The sequence below is a fragment of the Ambystoma mexicanum genome, chromosome 1q (assembly GCF_040938575.1).
Source record: "Ambystoma mexicanum isolate Mex_15411 chromosome 1q, UKY_AmexF1_1, whole genome shotgun sequence".
NCBI lineage: Eukaryota > Metazoa > Chordata > Amphibia > Caudata > Ambystomatidae > Ambystoma > Ambystoma mexicanum.
The window spans coordinates 792,531,112-792,550,345 of NC_090922.1; the positions used below are offsets into that span (position 1 = coordinate 792,531,112).

Here is a 19,234-nt window from a genome sequence, read left to right on the forward strand (position 1 = left end):
CCCGGTCTAGAGAACCACATCGGGAAGCAACCTCAATGGGCCCAACCTCATTTGAAACATCCCGCATAACCACCCAATCTCCAAGTGCAACCACCAACCAGAACAGGCCCCAACGGGAGAGAAGAAAGCCAACCAGGTTCAGTCTTTGTCATGGAGTAGGAACCATCTTTTCCCACGGAAGGAGGTGTGTGGGGACTCCCCTTGTGAGATCTCTGCTCTCTGAGAGCTCGTGTAATTTGGTGCATGAAGTGCGAGAAAAGCAAGGATTCGTGCCAGAGCCGGAGCGGAGGCACCAGAGTCTACACAGGCCTCAGTGCTCCTCTTGTGGAGGGGAATTAGCCCTCCTAGATCCTGTCATCCACAGGCCCCTTGAGCAGAGCGTAACTCCATGGCTGAGTACAGCCTCCTGGGATATCTAGCTTACAAGGGATATAAGCATCCTTTGACTGGTCCCATACAGTGAAGACAACTGTACAGGGCAGCAGAAAAGAACTGTGAGTACTTGCCCCTTCCCCTGTCCAGGACTCAATTACTCATGTTACTCCACTCCCTCCAGGTGTCTAAATGAACGCCTAATTCTACTACAAATGTAATCACTCTAGGCCACCACAACACCCCACGATCTGCACCCAGTACGAGCCACCAACTTCTGATACCCATGTGCACAGTGGGTGCTTTAGTGCTAGGACAGGACACATTTAAAAGTGTGTGGGCCGCACTTGGGTGCCGTCCGGAGGCACCTGCTTGTTCTGTATTCAAGGTTGGGGAGGAAGGATGCGGATGCGTATGTGTTTGGGGCGGGGAGGCAACTATCAGAGACACGGGGTCGGAAATCAGGAGGATGGACTCGAGGGAGGCCACACGGATGCAGACCAGAGAGGGAGATGTGGTAACAGGGTAAGGCATTCTAGCAGCTGAAAGGAGGGGTGATTGAGGCGCAGAGCCCCTACCTCAGAGGGTCTGTGCAACTATGACACCTCTAGAAAGGGTGTTCGGTGCTGCCTGCTGCTGTCTTTTGGCATGCACTCCATATCAGCAGCCCCCAGCTGCACACTGAGCCTCCTACTGACGGAGAACAACTAGAGGAGAAAGGTTTAGCGGCAGTGAGCGGAGGTATACCCCACCATACAAATTCCATTTGCCCGGATTAATAGGGGGAACATCACTGGAATAAAGATACTGGCACGGCTGAGCAGGTGTTTAAGGCAACAAACAGTGCAGCATCCGCACACCACTGCCAGGTAATAGAGATGGAACGATTAGCAGTCACGGCAAGGATCCGAGGACTGTGTGTCCGGTGCTTCCGAGATGAACACCAGGGCTAAAACCGGGGCTCATCCTGACACCAGACGTGTTATCCGGGAACTCAAGATGCACATTGGCTGGCAGTTGGAAACTGCACTGTGCAATAATGGAACAATAGACTAGCTGGTTAATGCGCCAACTGCAGAGATTTATGAACGACCTACGGAAGGACCTTTGTTTCACATGTTGGGATCTTAACCTGTCACACTCGGCCAGTATACCTATCGAGGTAGCTGAAACGAGGGTGTAAGTGAGATGGGTAACTGTAAACTCAGCAATCAAACAGCATTGTACAATAGCCTACATGGACAATATACTGCTTTATTATTAGTCTTACTGTATTAACATATGTAAGCATGTGTGATAGGTCTCTCACCTCGATGTGGTAACATGTTAAACCAGGGCACAGGGTGCACGGATGCATACATATAAACAATATCGATTCCATTCAGGAGATGCTAGTCCAATCATGGTTTTAAAGTCCTGACTTTACAATGGCAAAATCCAAGACTACAAGCCGCGTAATGCAAAGTGCAATACAGTATTAGACTAGCATCTCCAGAATGGAATGTTTAACGTTGACATGTATGGTGATGTGCTACATAGCAGGGCTAACCGCTACTCTTTGGCCCCTTACATCATACCAGTAACATGCATAACATTTCCTACCCTGCTTACCCCAATGATAGAGTCAGAGACTTTCTGAAAGTTGGAAACATATATAACACTTTATTGGAAAAACATATGGTCGCATAATTTGGAGTCATTTTATGAGGGCGGCTCCCCAGCCCCTGCTCAGGTCTTATGATTGGCTGGCAACCACCATGGCCCTTAGCTGGATAGCTCCGCCGATCCCACCTTACAAAGTCCCATGTCCAAAAGCCTGTGAGCCACCTCACACCATTCCGTTCTTGCGAGAACGGCTCACCCTGGATTCCACTGCCAGTTTAGTCATTCCTCCAGAGAGTATGGAGCGAATAAGGCCACTGCATTGGTTGTTGAGGAGTCCCAACCGTCCCTAGTGGAATCAGCGCCCGTGTCACGCCATCCTGCCTGAAGCAGCCAGTGGTTGTAGCTCACGGACCAGACCGCAGCATGCCTCCTCTGGGACCGCCCTTGTAACTCTGCCACGCTATCCAGTTCTTGCCATTAGTCCGCATAGCCCTAGGTTGAAATGGCCCATCCCGTGCTCTGATAGATGCACTTCATCTGCAGCAAAATCTATTGGGTTCCTTTCACAGAACTCCAGGTGTCTGAAAAAAAGCAAGACCTTCCTGTTTCATGAAGCGATCCATGCTCCTGTTCACCCTCATCCTAGACCGTTTCCATCACAGCGTTGGACGCCGCTCCCCGCCATACCTTCCTTGGGATCAGCACTGACCAGGCTCTTTCGGTTGCAGGCAGCATTTGTGCCAAGATTCTAATGCCCTCTAAGTGCAATCTGCTAGGTCATTCCCCCCAAGGTGCACCACCACCACCAACCTCGGGGGGCGGTGGGGGCCCTCCTGGTGATCTGCCTGTGCAGCGCGGAGAGTAGTGAGTGCCAACGCATGCCTGGGGTGCCTAGCTCCACCAGCTCGGTGTCCCGAAAACCCAAATTGGCCCCCCGAACTGGCTTCGTGCGGGCCCATTTCTCTGCTCTGCTGATAAACGAGTGGCCAATTATCCAGACCGTACGCCCAGTTGTAATAAATCAAAATGCATAGTTGTTAAAACCTTTTTACCCTTTCTGCCCTCCCAGAGCCCCCACCCCATTATTTGTCCCCCCGGAGCCTGACCTATTCCTTTGGAGCGGTTGGGTTGTCCTGCCCCCCTGGGCGAATGTAAAGTTTATACCTGTCAGATTGCGATCTTCCTAACCTCTGGATCGCTGGGCCGCGCATCCCAGCCTGAAATGCTGTTGTTGCTGCCCCTATCCGGAAACCATGCATGGACCATCCTTCCCCATGACACCCCGCTTTCTTTAAAGCCATGGCCAGTACCCTCTGGAATTGGAACATTGTCAGTGGAGACCCGTCTTTGTGTATTAAGAGGTACCTACCACCGGCTGGCCTCATTGTCATCTAATGGGACAGTAGCCAAGTGGGGAAGCTTAACTGTTCCGCTGCCCTTCGTAAGTTCATTGAGGTGCCCCTCCCGGCCTGATCGGTCTTTGATCTCCTGACCCTCACCATGAGGCCAGCATCAGTGAATGTGGCATCCCTGGAGAGAGTGCCCTTCTCGAGTCATCACCCTTCCCTTTTGCCACCAATTCGCTAACCCGGAGAGCCCCGAAGAATGCCAACGCAAATGCCGCCCTGAAGAGCCTAAGCTCAAAACCGTTTGTGCAAACCCCTTCCAGTTCCACAAGTAACTTTCCCAGAACTTCAAAGTAAATGGGTTTACGGACATCCTTCGTGCACCCTTCCAGCTTTCCCCACCCTTTGATTGCTGCCCTTACTGAGAATTCCTTAGTTGGTCCCCCTCTCCTTTCAGTTTGGAATGGAATGCTGCAGCAGCTAAATGGCTTGTGACCCAGCTCCTGCTCTGCCCCTGGTTGTGTTCCCACACAACAAATCGCTCTACCTGGGATGTTAGATCCAAGTTTGTGTGCCCTGCATCCTGGATCACCCTCACAAATTTTACTGTAGCCATTCTGATACCTTGGCCGCACTCCTGGTGAGAGCGACTGCTCCCCAAGATCCCAGAGCGTCGGGACCATGACATCAGGTGCCACCACTCCTGCATGAACTCTGCGTCCTTCTGCTGTGCCCTTGGGTAGGCCTTCCGGAATCTCTCCCACTGAAAACGAGAAAGAGCGCCAGCAGCCACATTAACAATTCCTGGTACATGTCTTGCCCTAAACTCAATATTCTGGTACAAGCACACTTCTACAAGTTTTCTTAGTAGACCCAGAACCACTGGGCATGAAGCGGACTGTAAGTTGATAGACTGTACCACTGCTTTGTTGTCCGACCAAAAAGGGACCCTCCTGTTGCACAACTCACCTGGCCACAGCAGGAGGGCGATCACGATCGTGAACAGCTCTAGTGCCATAATGTTCCCGAACCTCCCTTTCTTCCTCCATTGTGTTGGCCACCTGTGTCCACACCACTGTGTGCCCAGGATCACTCCAAACCCCTGCTTTCCAGAGGCGTCCGAGTACATTTGTAACTCACTGCTGGTAACCCATGCGTCCCGCCATAGGCTTATCCCGTTGTACCCCTGCAGAAACCTCCGACACATGACTAGGTCCTCTTTGAGTGCTGCGCTCAGCCTGATGTGGTGTTGCTTGTTAGTCACCCCTGCTGTGGCTCTTGCTAACCTCCTGGCAAACACCCTTCCTCCTGGTACAACCCTGGCTGCAAAGTTGAGTTTCCCCAGCAGCTGTTGCACCTGACCCAGAGTTGTCTTTTCTTTTGCTAGGATGCTGGCAATCAACTCCACCAGCCCCTCTACCTTTTCTTCTGGCAACCTGCATGGGCCTTTGCAAGTATCAATTTCTATGTCTAGAAATGTCAGGACATGGACTGGGGTTTGTGTTTTCTCTTTGCCTTGGGGTATGCCCAATTCTGTCATTAGAACCTGGAAGGATGATAATGCAGCTCCACAGTCCTCAGTACCCTCCTTACCAATGAACAAAAAATCATCCAGGTAGTGCATGATCGCCTCCCTTGGTTCCTTAGCTTTTGCTGCCCCTTCTAAAAAGGAGCTAAACTGTTCAAAGAAGGCACATGAAACAGCACACCCGCATCTGTCAAAGAAAAATTGGCCCTCCCATTTGAATCTCAACAAATGAAAGCTATCTGGATGAACCGGCAGGAGCCTGAAAGCAGATTCAATGTCGACCTTTGCCAACAGTGTCTTTCTTCCCATCTGACCCACTAGCTCCATTGCTTTGTCAAAAGAAGCATATGTAACAGAGCAATATTCAGGGTCGAGCCAATCATTAACCGAATCCCATTCTGTGTAAGAAAGGTGGTGAATCAGCCTGTACATCCCTTCCTCTTTCTTAGGGACAACCCCCAATGGGGACACAATGTAGTTTGGAAGAGGAGCCTGACTAAATGGACCCGCTATTCTCCCCGATGCTTTCTCTTTGGCCAGTTTTTCACTCACAATACCTGGTAGCTTGTCCGCCGAAGGGAGATTCCTTGACCCTCGCGAAGTCAGTGTTCCCTCATAAGGAATCCTAAACCCCTCCCTGAAACCCTGGGAGATCAACTTCCCCTCACCAATTTTTGGGTAATCCGTTAGCCATTCTTGCAATGTTGTCATGATTATGGGTGAAGGTCCCTTCCCCCAGCACCCCTCATTGGGTGGTCTTGCCGCGGCCCCTGCCCCGCGGGCCCCTGGACCCTTGATAGCACGTAGAGGCTGGATGGGACCCTTTACATTTCTCACAGGCATGGGCAAATATACATTCCTGCCTGAAGCGGCAGTACCCTGCATTAAATCCCCTGCACGTACCCCTGGCTGTGTCGCCCCCAGAGGTGCTCCTGCTGCTCCCCGTGCCCTTTGTCTGTTCCACCATCTCTCTCCCCCTGCTCCTCTGCCTGTTCCGAAAGGGCTGCCAAGCTTTCCTTCTGTCCTCGTTGTACTTGCCTTGACCAGACTTAGCCGCCTCTTTGATCGGCACGCTGGCCCTTTCTTGGCCACCCATGAATGCATACCAACCCTCCGTGTCCTTCTGGGCCCATGACATTGAGGGCAAATCTTCCATCTTATGCCTGAAACCCCTATCGTAATCAATCCAACCAGAAGTCCCATATGTCTTGTGCTCTGCCACTATGGTATCCCTGTAATTCCACAGACCAGTCCCTTGCTCTGGAAACCTTTCCATCATTGTTGCATACAGAGAGAAGGCCTTTGACCAGTTGTCAATGGTTTCCTCTGGCCTGTACTTTTTTTGCCTCTTTTTCTCTTCCTCCTTTGATATATTCACATCTGGGCCCTCATTTTCAGATGTCAGCATTGAAAATATGTCAAAGTAATCCTTTGCCCATATCCGTTCCTTTACCTGTTTATGTATGTACCAAGACAACATACTTCTCCCCGTCAGTATTGGAGCTATTGTCACCAATGGAGTCCCTCTGCTTCCAGCGGGGGTCACAGCACCTAAGGAACCCACCGGTAATCTTTCCAGCGGTACCACCCTATTGGACCCCAGGGCACCCACAGGCAACCCCTCTGGTGGTATCGCCACCGCTGTTTGATGAGCTACCCCACTGACTAGTGGCCCTATCCCATTACCCTGCCCTGGAAATCTTACCTGTGCCACTGCGACTGCAGCTTGCCCTGCTGGTTGACCCACCCCGTTACCCACTTGCGGTGCTCCGGGTACCTGCCCCAACCTGAGCATCCTCTGATCCATAAATCTAGTGATCTCCAATTTTGCCCACTCCATGGTCTGCCCGCTTACCCCGGGCTGTGACACATTTGGGGCATTGTCCCAGTGTTTGCTACCACCCCCACCGGACCTGTATTGTCACAGGCTACTGGCTGTATCCCCTGGATTGCCCCACTTGCCTGCCCAGTACCCGTGCCTGGGGAAATTCCTGTTGGTGACAAAAGAATAGGGACATCGGGAGCCACATTCACTACAGTGTTAGGCTCCTTACCCTTTTGCTTTCTGGGCGCGCGCTTTCTCTTAGTCGGAGTGTGTGTCGCCACCTCTGGAACCGTTGGAGGCACCCCTGTGTCTGGTAGTCTGCTCGGTGCTGGTTCCCCCAGAGACTGCTCCACCATTCTTTTTGCCCCTTCTGCACCCTTATTGCGGTCCCTTTCTTGGAACCATGCCACCATTTGGGCCTCCTCCTGGCTCTAATAGGACTTTTCACTGTCGGAAGTGCCTTACCTGCTATCAAATAAGCTTGGTGATCCCTGGCTGGACATGTTGCCCCTGCTGCAAGAAAGCAAAACAAAATTGTGCAACAAGAGATTGTTGTTTAATATAACATCATGACTTCATTGTGCATATTTTAAACCCTCTTGAGCTAATCCTCAGGGCGCCCCGGTTACTGCTAACCCCACTTAATTCCAGTACTGTGGCCCCTATCTTATGTTGGGCCCCCGTTCTCATTACATGTGGCAGTCAATTGGCTGACTCCTTCCTTTGCTGGCCACCTCTAGCCCCCCAGTAGGCCCCTTGCCTTACCACGGATCTTTTTCCTCCTTCCTTCTAACAAACCACCTCGTCGACCGTACCTCGAGAAGATATCCGCTGTGATCTGTAAAGTACACATAAATTGTTAAAATTGTCCTTCAGACTAGGCCATTGTCTTGACCCATACTCTTTCCGCCCTACTAACGCTTGCTAGCGTTATGATGGCCAGGCCCCTGCCTATGGCCCGTTTTTATACCCCCTCTTTGGGGCATCTGCAATGTCCCCTTAAAACTTCACCTATTGGTATAATCTATTGCAGCTGTGTGAATAGATCCCTTGCTCGCTGCAACTTCCGCGCTATGACCATATCTCTGCACAAACTGTACACCTTTGTGTGTACGCGCATTATGAATTCCTTCTTTATTTTGCCGGAAAATTGTAGGAAAACAAACAGTGCCTTCCCAATGAACCTTGCATCTGCACAAATCAGTACACACTTATGTATAAGCGCATTATAAATGCCTTCTTTGACTATATTCAAAAGGCCACGGAAAACAAACAGTGCCCTGCGCACTTGCGGTGAAACTGACATCATTCTCTTGAACTGTAGTGTGCACGAGTGTGGAATGCCCCAGCTGCTTTGCAGGGCCACACACTTACAAAAGCTTGCCGCAAGTGCAATAACCACATAAAACATTCTTCGGCGTGAATGATCCCTCCTCGCTTGACCACCTTTGTTTGTTTTCCACTTTTACGACCTTGTCGCCCAAACGATAAACATCTAGAGCCCTCTGTGCTAAAAATATCCTTCCTACCGAATTATCGTTCCTAGCAACCTCAATGTGCACCTTGTTCACAGTCCGATATATTTTTCTTTGTAACATCACTTGCTGGCACCGTCGTACAGGCGCAGTGTAAAGTGGCCCAATAACTTTCTTCACATGCATCTTAATGATCAATAAGTCATCACGTACTTATTGCTATGCATACAGGACTGAACAGGTGTGTTATAAATTGCCCCGCAACCTAAAACACTTGCTCTGAATAGTCGCAAAATGACTACCTCAGTGCCTTAAAACCCGCACTGCACCTTAAATGATCATGCATTGGAAAGGAAACACTTGGTTGCATCACCTCATGAAATACTCGTGCGCAGGCCCTATAAACCTCATCTGCAGCTTACTAAGGAAATCCAGGTAAACTCGCACTGCGCCCAATGCGCTGCTTCCCCACGCTACACCCTGCGCTTCGTAGAGAACCTGCTTCAGGCTCTTCAGTGAACAAAGGAAACCCTTGTGCCATGATGGCATATCGGCGCCCACCCCCAAAGCGCGCGCGCTGATGACCGTTGCAACATTATTACAGTTTCTACCCCTTACAAGCCAAAAATACACTTCCCGGGCCGCCGGGCCTTGAAACAAGGTTTCCGACGTGGAGGAAATGCTCCGTTTAGGATTCCTCGGTCACCCAACCAATTCGTGCCGCCCGAGGCGCGACGTGGAGGAAATGCCGCGGTCTAGCACTGAAGGCAAGGACAAGCACCACTCCGCCGTCCATCAACTCCGCAACATACCTCTAATATCCTGCTATTTCGAACTCGCTCAGTCAGCCGCCGTCTCGTCCGCGTGTCCATTGCTGCGTCCTTTGTCACTGCTGCCAGGGCTGGAAGAGAGGTCTTGCTCTCTCCACACTGGCTATTTAAGCCCCCCCGAGGTGCCGGCCGGACCCCCGAGGGCACCCTGACTGCGTCCTCTTTAGAGGAGGTGAGTCCACGCAGGGGACGGCCTGCGAGGCGGCCCGCTTTGTGAGCTGCGCCTCCAACGCCCCCTGCGTGGGCTGGCGCACCTGCTGTGTCACTCCCAGTAAACGCAGAGACATCCTGTGTGATGGTCCGTGACCCGATTTCTGAACGCAGAAGAGAAGTGCATTTAGAATGTCCTGTCCGTTGCCTGGCTGTGTAATGTTGCCAAGGAATGCTGGAAAACTCAACCACCAGGCAGTTGTTGCCTGCACAATGGGCAATAGCAGGGCATTAAAATTGCATGCCCAATTGATGCTTTATTTTCCTGAATCTGGATTTGTTATTCCTGGATTCCAGCAGCACAACCCCACCTCACAGCATTTTCTCTTGGCTGTCTGGTGGTGGCACTCTCAGTCTAAAGTGGTACCCGTGCTCTTATGCATTTATTTTTTTTAAACACACCCTTTCCTTGTTGCCGACAATCAATTTAAGCACCCCTTATTTCCAGAATCAATGAGTTAATAGAATTTATATCATCCTTATGCTTGAAAAAGGATCTTACCACCACCTTGTCTCCAAGAATCTTTCTGGTTTCTTTTACATGTTTGATCTTAGGATCAGGCATACAGAGTTCCTTCTATATTTCCTTACATTCTCAATTTGAAATGTACATAAGTGTAGGAAGCCAAGTTCCCCAATGCAACATGAGTGATCCTGAAAGACAGAACTGGCTGATTTCCAGCCTCGCACGACACAGCCTGACATCCCTGCATTCTGCCATACATCTCTAGACCACAGAAGTAATTAGTTTACACGAGCATCTTGTGACTATAATGTTATGCATGCATCATTAACAAACTGTTTTCATATCAACAAATTAGACACATCAGACTGGTTAGCATTGCAAAGTAGCATTGCAAAGTTAACACAACAGGGTTATGCGGTGCAGGTATATATTGTGGACTATACACAGAATGATGGGCTTTGGAATGCTAATGTCTCTTTCCCAGTGAGTTGTGACTTTTTCTGTCGTTGTGGCTGTCGGTGCTAATAATCGCTCCATATTCTGCTTCTCACTCGGAATCTCCGAGTTGTACATGAGGATTTTAGGGATAACTTTAGAGGTGAGTTCCTGTTTCTTTGCTGTTGTGGTAAACTGTATGTGTTAACAAATGGAAGCAGAGTTGCTTGGATATAACATTTGTTAAAAAGTTTGCTTGTTATAAAAACATTACATTATGCTTATATTATAGTATAATATGATAGTTTATTTATATTTAGCACCTTCACACAATGTGTTTCAAAGCGCTTTAAGGCAAGGCAGGGAACAAGGGAAAATACAATGACATTCTTACAGGTCATGAACAGTAAGGATGTGAAATTAACTATCGTACTCGGCCTAATGACATTTCAGACAGTGCAAGAGCTAAGACATAGATAAGGAAGGAAGGGGGAGAGTGGGAAGGAAATGGAAACAGACAGGTGACTACCATACTAAGCCTGGCGACATTTCTGGTAGAGCTGGAGAAAAACAAAAGGTGAGGGAGAGGGGTGCAGAATGTGAGGGGAGGAACAAAACAAGTGACTATCGTACTAGGCCTGACAACATTTCCGATAGTGCTGGAGGGGGTGGGTGGAGGAAACAAAAACAAGTAAGGAGAGGAGGGAGGAGACAGACACGGTTGCTATCATACTAGGTCCATGGACAATTCTGATGGAGTAAGTGCACAGAACAAAGTAAGGGGAGGAGGAGAGAACAGAGAGTAAGCAGTCAAAGTGGAGAAGCAAGAGGGGAGAGCGAATACAATTGCATAAGTCAGTAATCTTGCAAGCCAGGATACAAGATGAAGATGGGAACAGCATAATTCAGGGCCCCCATGAGTATAAGATGCAAAGGAAGTCCAGAATGAGAGTTGAGAAAGGGTGACACACCGTGAATTAATGAAGCCCATAACAGTCGAATCCAGCATTGGCCACAAGACGGTGACGGTGAAACCAGAATGTATCAGGACAGACTCCTGCAGAAGTAGGCTGAAGGGGAGGGGATCAGGGTAGAAGAATTTAGCAAAACAGGCAAAACTGCTGGGGATTTGTGGTACAAATACTTAGTTCTTGTGTTCCTAGACAGACCTGTTGATTTCTGCTCACAGGTCACCTATGCCCATGTGTGTCTTTGCGTGTGTATACGTGTTCTTGTGTGTTATTGCAATGGCTTCCTCCCTTGCTCTATTCCCCTTCACATTCTATTTCTCGCCTGCACCCCTTATCACATCTTCCTTTAAAAGGTTACTTTCTTCTCCTTGCACCCTGGTGCCTATAAATGCACAATGCAAATAACCTCAGTAAGCGCCAAAACTATTGGCATCACCAATGCTTGTTTTATGTGTACTTGCGGAAAAAACGCTGTGATTTTTGAGCTTGCTACAGGCAAGGTCATCTGACTGGCTTTCTCAAGTACTTTTGTGACCTCTTTATTCAAAGGAGTACTATCCTTCCTCCGGAAATTATATTGTTTCCCTCTACGTTTCATTATGTAGGATCACAAGACACAGTCCATGGTTTTGAGTCGACTTCTAAAATGTCCATGTTCAATAGGGGGATGCTCACCTTCCCACCGCAAACAACCCCTTCAGTCTCAATGATGCCAGAGGTGTCTTGCAGACACCAAGCTGACAATCCTTCAATAAAAGCACAACGGAAATAAACTGCTACCCGTGCTTCGAACACTAAGAATGTACTGCTTCATTGTTAAAACCTTCCCAGCGCTGATCTTGCTTCTCTGGCTACAGACATGGGGAGCTGCGCGACTTTTATTTTAACCTCATCCTTACCCTGCACTTCAATTGACTGTGCAGAAACGTGGACTAAAAGCGGGCTAAGGCGCTGCACGAAAAACGCAGACATGGAGAGGGAAAACAAGGTTATCCTAGAAGTTGTTTCCAGATGTGCTAGTGCAGCTGAAAGGATTCTGCACTAAAAAACTCACGCTCCTATAATTTACTTCAGAGGGCTGGTAGAACACATCTGCTGCGTTTAAGGATTGACCCATGTACCGATTCTCATGTGCGGTGCTTCTTCCAGCTGAGTGATACAGCCTTGAGTGATGGTGCAGCCTGATGGCCGGTGCAATGTTTTCAATTAATAGCCAGCCTCATGAACACTCGATAATGTTATACTTTAGTTGTGTGACCTTTACCAAGGAGAAGGATTTGTGGTGTTTTGTCAGGGGACCGGGGGACGGTTGCACATTGCTAACCAGACTGTGATATTGTGTGCGACTGGCAGATTGGCGTCATCCGATGGAGCACACATCTGACACTCCCTGCTCTCAATTTAGAACCCCTTCCTGTTGTGTTGTGTTCTTCTCATTTTCTGCTCCCGCATGGACCGCTTGCCTAGATCCTCCTTGTGTGTGACACATAGGGCCTCATGACTATTGCGGAATGGGTTTAACGGCGCCGCTAAAGGTGCCGGAGCCATTAAACCCATTCCGCAATATTACAAGGTCCCCTCGCGGAACCCGCTCTGGACGTCTAGTTTTACCAGACGTCCAGACCGGGTCCCGCGAGGGGACCAGGGAGCTAACAACGGGCCGGTCGTAATCGGCCCGTTGTTAGCTCCCGCACTCATTCCCATTGAGCCCTATGAGGGCTCAAATGGGAGTGGGGAAGGACCGATCCAGGTTCCCTGAAGGAGGAATTATCGGGCCCTCCGAACTCGGAATGGCTCGGTAATTCCCCATTCAGGGAACCTGGACCCGGACCCCATTTTGGAGGCAGCCATGGCGCCAATAGCGCCATGGCTATCTCCAAAGTCGTAATGAGGCCGACAGTTTGCAGATGCAACCCATTGCGAATTTTGAGGGAGAAGGGATAGAATAAGTGGAAAAGAGAAGAAGGAAAAGATAAGGGGGTAAGAGAGAAAAGAAAAAAGGAAGGGTGGAAAGGTCCAATGCATGATAAGTTTCATATTGTATGCAACGCGCGCTCCAGCGTGTTAGAAATAATAGAGTAAAAGAATGTCTTATGCCACTATATGACAGCGGTCCTGGTTAAAACTTTCTTCCTATGAGTGATGGTGTGCTCCTGCCTATCCTTGTTTGTTGCAATGTCGTTCTTCTTTGCACAATCCTTAGTTTGAAAATTCAGGAGATAATTGTGCATGTCCATACATCCTGGTGAACTGGGTGGCTTTCAGTTTCCCAGTTTACTGCATCACTTAATCTACACCTTTGCACAGGGAAGTGTGGATTGAACATATGGTATAATTTTTGTTTTGTTTTCTTTTAACTGGCTTTACAGTAGGTCATATTTATATAATGTTACTGTACCTATTTTTCTGTTAATAAAGCAATATGCCCTGAGCGGCTCAGGCATTACCAACTCAGGTAAAGCCCCTGGGCCCATAGTTATAGGCCCGAGCGAAGCGAGGGGCATATAGCTATTAGTACCCCGGCCCGCAAAAACTTCATGACCGGGGCACTAAAAGCTTTTTTTTTCCGAAACGCTGCGGCGTTGCAAAAAAAAAAAAAGACAAAGAAAATGGCCGCCGAGAAAGGGAAAATGCAGTCTGTTTTCCCTTTCAATGGCAGCCATCAGGAGCGGATGCGCTGGAAACAGAAGCGTTTCCAGCACGTCCGCTCCCGAAAGAAAAAGAAGGTAAGTGCGGTTGGGAGGGCGGAAGGGAGGGGTATGGGAAAAAAATGAAAAAAAACAAAAACGTTCCTGGGTCCCCGGCAGGGGACGATGGAAGCCTCCAGCAGTGTGGAGGCTCGGAGAGAGGATGGCCCCGCTCCGAGTCTCCACACGGCAGGAGGCTGCCCTCGTCCCCCGCCGGGGACCCAGGGATAGAAGGTAAGTGGGGTGGGGAGGGCAGGGAGGAGGGAGGAAAGGGAATGGGAGGGGGGGAAAAAAAGCATTACCTCAGTCCCCGGCGGGGGGCGAAAGTAGCCTCTCAGCCGTGGGGAGGCTCGGAGCAGGGATGGCCCCGCTTCGAGCATCTTCATTGGCTGAGGGGCTGGCCCGCCCCCCGCCGGGGACAAAGGCCGTGGAATCCCGACAGAGGGATTCCCGGCCTGGTAATGACTCTGCGAGGGCCAATCAGAATGGCTCTTTCATTCTGATTGCGCCCTCGCCGGGTACTAATACCTAATAAATTGGTAGTGAGGCTTATTTTATTCTTCTCTAATGGAGGAACTGTCTGGCTAGAGGGAGGGAGAATGCTTTATTAGTTTGTACATATATTTTTTCGGAGTTGCTGTTGATGACATTGATTGTGGTTCTTCAGTTTTTTTCCATTCTTTTAGCAATTGTTGAAGACTATGGGCCTCATTACGAGTCCGGCGGTAACCGTGCCTGAAATACCAGCAGGTTACCGCCGGACTCGTATTACCATTCCGCCTCCGTGGTTCCCGGAATTACTGGGGCATTACGACCCTGGTGACCTGGGAATCCCAGAGGCGGAATTCGGTAAATCACCATTCCCATAGGACTCAATGGGAATGGGGAAGTGAAAACACCGGCACCATCTCGTGATGGTGCCGGTGTTTCCATGTCCGCCTGCAGGAGTGTGGTGTTAAACCCGCCAGGTCAGACCTGGCGGGAATTACACCTCTGCCTGCAGGACTCGAGATCACCCGGTATGGAAACAACGGTGGCGGCGGATTTATCGGCACCGTTATTTCCATACCGCGGGACTCATAATGAGGCCCTATGTATTTTCATTTTTTTTTTAGACCTAATTCCTTTATACTTCTCAGGTTGTATTCTAAAACGTATAATCTACTTGATCCATCTTCATCTTATTATGTTTAAATATAGGGATGGGTGGCTGAGGGATCTCTACCTGCTACTCTTTAGTCATGTTCTGGCCTCAAATTGTTTACTTTTTCTATTACTTTTATTTTCAAATTTTTTATATTTTTCTCTTTTGATTTGACGTATGTATTTCTTGCTTCTTTCTATTTTGTAGGGAATTTGACCTTCATGTTATTAACTGATGTATTACGAATATGCATTTTAAACGGGGCCGTCCTATATTTGGGGCTGAGGTTTCATTGAGGATGAGGCCCAGTCACCTGATGTCTGATCAATTTCAATACGGAACTTGTTTCTTGTCCTTTGTCTGACAATTTGGTTATCGTAAGCTGGAATGTTAAGGGGGTGAATAACCCAATAAAGAGGAAGAAGGTGCTTAATTTACAAAACAGAATGAAACCTGATATTGTCCTACTCCAGGAAACCCATCTACAGCAGGATAAAATAGAGTATATCCTGAATAATGCATTTGTGAAAGAATATTCCAGGGATTTTGCCATTAACTCAAGAGGGGTGACTATTTTGTTTATGAAAAACCTGTGATCCTCTGTGGAAAGAGTAGACATTGATTCTGAGGGTAGCTGCTAGTGGAGAATAGATGTCTAATAATTCCAAACATTTATGCCCCATATATTGCACAATCTGATTTCTTCAGCAAATTGGAAAACATCTTAATGAACATGGGAGATGGCGCAATATTAATATGTGGGACTTCAACATCATCCTGGATAAAGTGTTGGATAAATCAGAAATCTCACGCTCTTATGCAGAGGAGAGGGCCAGAAAGGGTCTCTTGCAACTTATGATGCAGTCATGGGACTTACATGATATATGGCGTGAACTCAATCCAGATAAGAGACAGTAGAATTTCTGCTCGATACTGCATGCTACCTCATCTAATATAGATTACTTTTTAGTTAGCTGGGACGTCTATGGTGCTGTAAATGTGTCAGATATGGGTGATATTGTGATCTCTGACCATGCTTGTGTGTATCTGAGTTGGATCAGTCCTTGGGAGGTGAAATAGGCCATGGAGATTCAATTCTCGCTTATTGTTTGATGAGGATTGTTGTGAAACAAATCCGCGCTGAGATTTCGCTTTTTCTCAGAGATAACACTGACTCAGAATAGGTTTACTATTGTCTGTGATGCATTGAATGCTTACTTGCGTGGTAAGATAATTAGTTATGCCTCTTATTAAAAAAAAGATAGCTGAGGCAGACTGTATCCGTCTAGAGTCTAATTATAAGCTTTCAGTGGATGACCATACTACTTCCCCTTCTGCTGTTACCCTGTCTACTATGCTAATTGCTAAACGCTCATTGGACAGCATAATTCACGCTAAAGCAGAGAGAGACTTATTTTACACCAAATGGGGGGTATATCTAAGATCCCAATAGATGTACTTATAAAACCAGTATGCTTGGAGGATTTTGGTTTCCCTAGTATAGCCTTATATCATAGAGCCTTCACCTTGCACACCCTCACATTTTTGATTAAGAGAAGAAGCGGCTAATTGCCCGAACTTGCTTAATATAGAGAAGAACACCATTCATCCAGTCCCCCCGGACTACCTCCTTAGAATGGAAAAAAAGATAGCTGCAGACAAATCCATGCTGTTTGGTAGACATATCCTAAACAACTGGAAGAAATGTTGTGGAAGCTCAGGGGTTAAATATCTACTGAGTTCGGAGGAACTCTGCATTACCATTTAATAATCATACCCTCTCGTGGCCCTCTTGGCAGTCTGCCGGCATCGGGAGATTGGGGCAGATTCACAATGGAGTTTCAGTGTCAGAAGATCGTTGATATCATGTCCCTTGCAAAGTTCTTGAGAATGTATTTGCACCGTTAAATGCCTCATTGCATAATGCCCCACCTATACTGCACTTTATCCGAATGTACGCCTCTTTCGGCTTCTACTCTGTATAAACTTACGCTTGCGGACCCTAATGTTGCTTCTGAGCAGGTTAGGGCTACCTGGACTTTAGAATTGGGTTTTGACTTACCAGAGGGAGATTGGAATTGTATGTGTTCAGGACCTTACAGGTATAAAGTTAACTTGGATCTGAGGTTTTCTCAATGAGTTGTGCATTGTATTTATTGGACGCCTTCGAAAATGAAATGTAAGTTTGTGCAAGATGATATATGCTGGAATTGTAAATCCGATGTTGGTACTGTTTTGTATATGTTTTGGTTCTGTGTGAAAATGACTAGCTTTAAGGATGATGTCCTGTAGCGTATGGAACTTGTCCTAGATTTATCACTCCCTCATACTCTATTGCTATGTGTGCTGGGTTTGTTTCCGGTAGGTATTCGGCTGTCCGTTGGCCAGCTCGTTTGGGCTTCTAGAGCACTGTTGGTAGCTAAGAAACCGATCCTAAAATGCTGGAAGAGTGATGCTAGGCCTTCCATAGATGGCTGGTTACAGGATGTAATCATTCTATCAAGTAGAGAAAAAGTGATTTATCAGAGATTTAAAAAAGTGGACAAATATTCTGCTATATGGAATATCTTTAATGACTTGTATATCTGAAGAATTTCCTTTTGTTGATTTATTTTTCCTCCTCTTTCAATCTGCTCTTTCTTTTCTCTCCTCTTCTCTGATTCTATCTTTCTTTCTTGCCTATTACACTATTTGTAAAAACTGTGTAAATATAATGTTGTCTAAATGATGTTTACTTGTAAATAATGTTGCTGTTTCCATCTTCTTCATGTTAAAAAAAGTCAATAAAGAATAAAAAAAGAAAAAAACCTTCAGTTGGCGCTCCCAACAAGAATATCGGGGCAGATTTACCTTCAGACTTTCACTGATCTCAGGCGTACCTAAAACAATGGCGTCCATGCGTTTTTCTGTCATCTTTGCCTGATTGCAACTGCAGTGTAACTGCACTAACACAACACATCACTGAATATATACATACAACATCATACCTTTCCTAAAATAATTAACACTGCAAAAAGGCAAAAATGCCTTTGTCATTCCCTGTTAATATTTTATTGATGATCAATCTATTCATGCTTTTATCTATACCATTATCAGGGCCCTCTAATGACTGATGGATACTTTTTATTCAGGCATTCCCTTGCATATAGTTAATTACTCTAGTTTGTGGTAAACACATTGGCAGTTCTTTTTTCCCCACTCAGCTTTCAGACTATCATGTACCATATTGCTCAGCAGTTGATTTCTCAGGGATTATACATTTGAGTTTCTGGACTGCCACTGCTCTTATAAATAGTACTGTACTGATATAGCCTTCTAAAGTAGCCACACACCCAACCATTCTTACAACATGTAACCCCTTATTCAAACTCGATATTACTCCATTGGTATCTTAACTACTGGGTCCTACGACCCACCAGCACTGTGTCTGAGGGTTTTAATGGTGCACAGGTTTGGTACTCTCTTGGTTTGCCATGCTCCCGTTTTTGCCGCCATGGGTGTCTCACATATTGGTGTTATCGTTTCAAAATCGCTGCTTTTGCTAGTGTGGAATTTCAGTTGATACGGTTCACAATCACATGCATGTTTCACAGGTTTATGATACTCTCATTTCTGTATATCCAATGCCTACACGTGTGTACATACAATAATTTAACTTTGCATTTGAGAGTCACGTTTTGGCGCATTTATTTTTACCATAGAGCCAAAAGCTCTGGGATGCCTTTGAGCAACACTACCATGACAAGGTATTCTGGCATAAATATCTTCAGAAAACCTCAAATCCTGGATTCAGAGTGCAACCTGCCATAGTCATGCCCGTCTCTATTTATTCTTGAGTGACCTACATCTCTTGCCTGGGCAATTGCAGCAGCATCAATCCAACTTCTGCTCTTATGGCAGAGATAGAAGTTGCAAACATACCAAAATCGATCCTTATGCCTACATTTCAAATGAAATTTGGCTGATAGACAGCTTGATTTGAATCTAAAGACATATTGTTCACACAAAATGGACATGCTGCAGTTTAGACTACATCATTCCAACTTTTCAGTGAAGCCTAAACTATAAGCTTATTCTCATTGACCATTTAAAATAAAAAGTTGAATTACAGCGTGATATGCAGGATGTCACGTACACAATACAAATGATCAACACAAAATATACAAACCTACTCTCAATCCTGCCCAGCCGTGTGAGGCCCCCTTACTCTTGAGCCCATCCCAAGTGCATCACCCATCTATTTCCAGTGGTCATGCAAACCAGAAAGGAGAGGAAAACAAATCACATCACAGTTTCCTCATTCACTATTTTTCATACACACACCACAAAGTGAATTCCCT

General features: G+C 47.1%; 1 protein-coding gene across 6 annotated transcripts in view; it reads left to right on the forward strand.

The window, feature by feature from the left end:
- ODR4 (odr-4 GPCR localization factor homolog) overlaps nt 1-19,234 on the forward strand; it is a 1,066,769-nt gene that overhangs the window by 448,555 nt on the left and 598,980 nt on the right. The window lies entirely within an intron of this gene.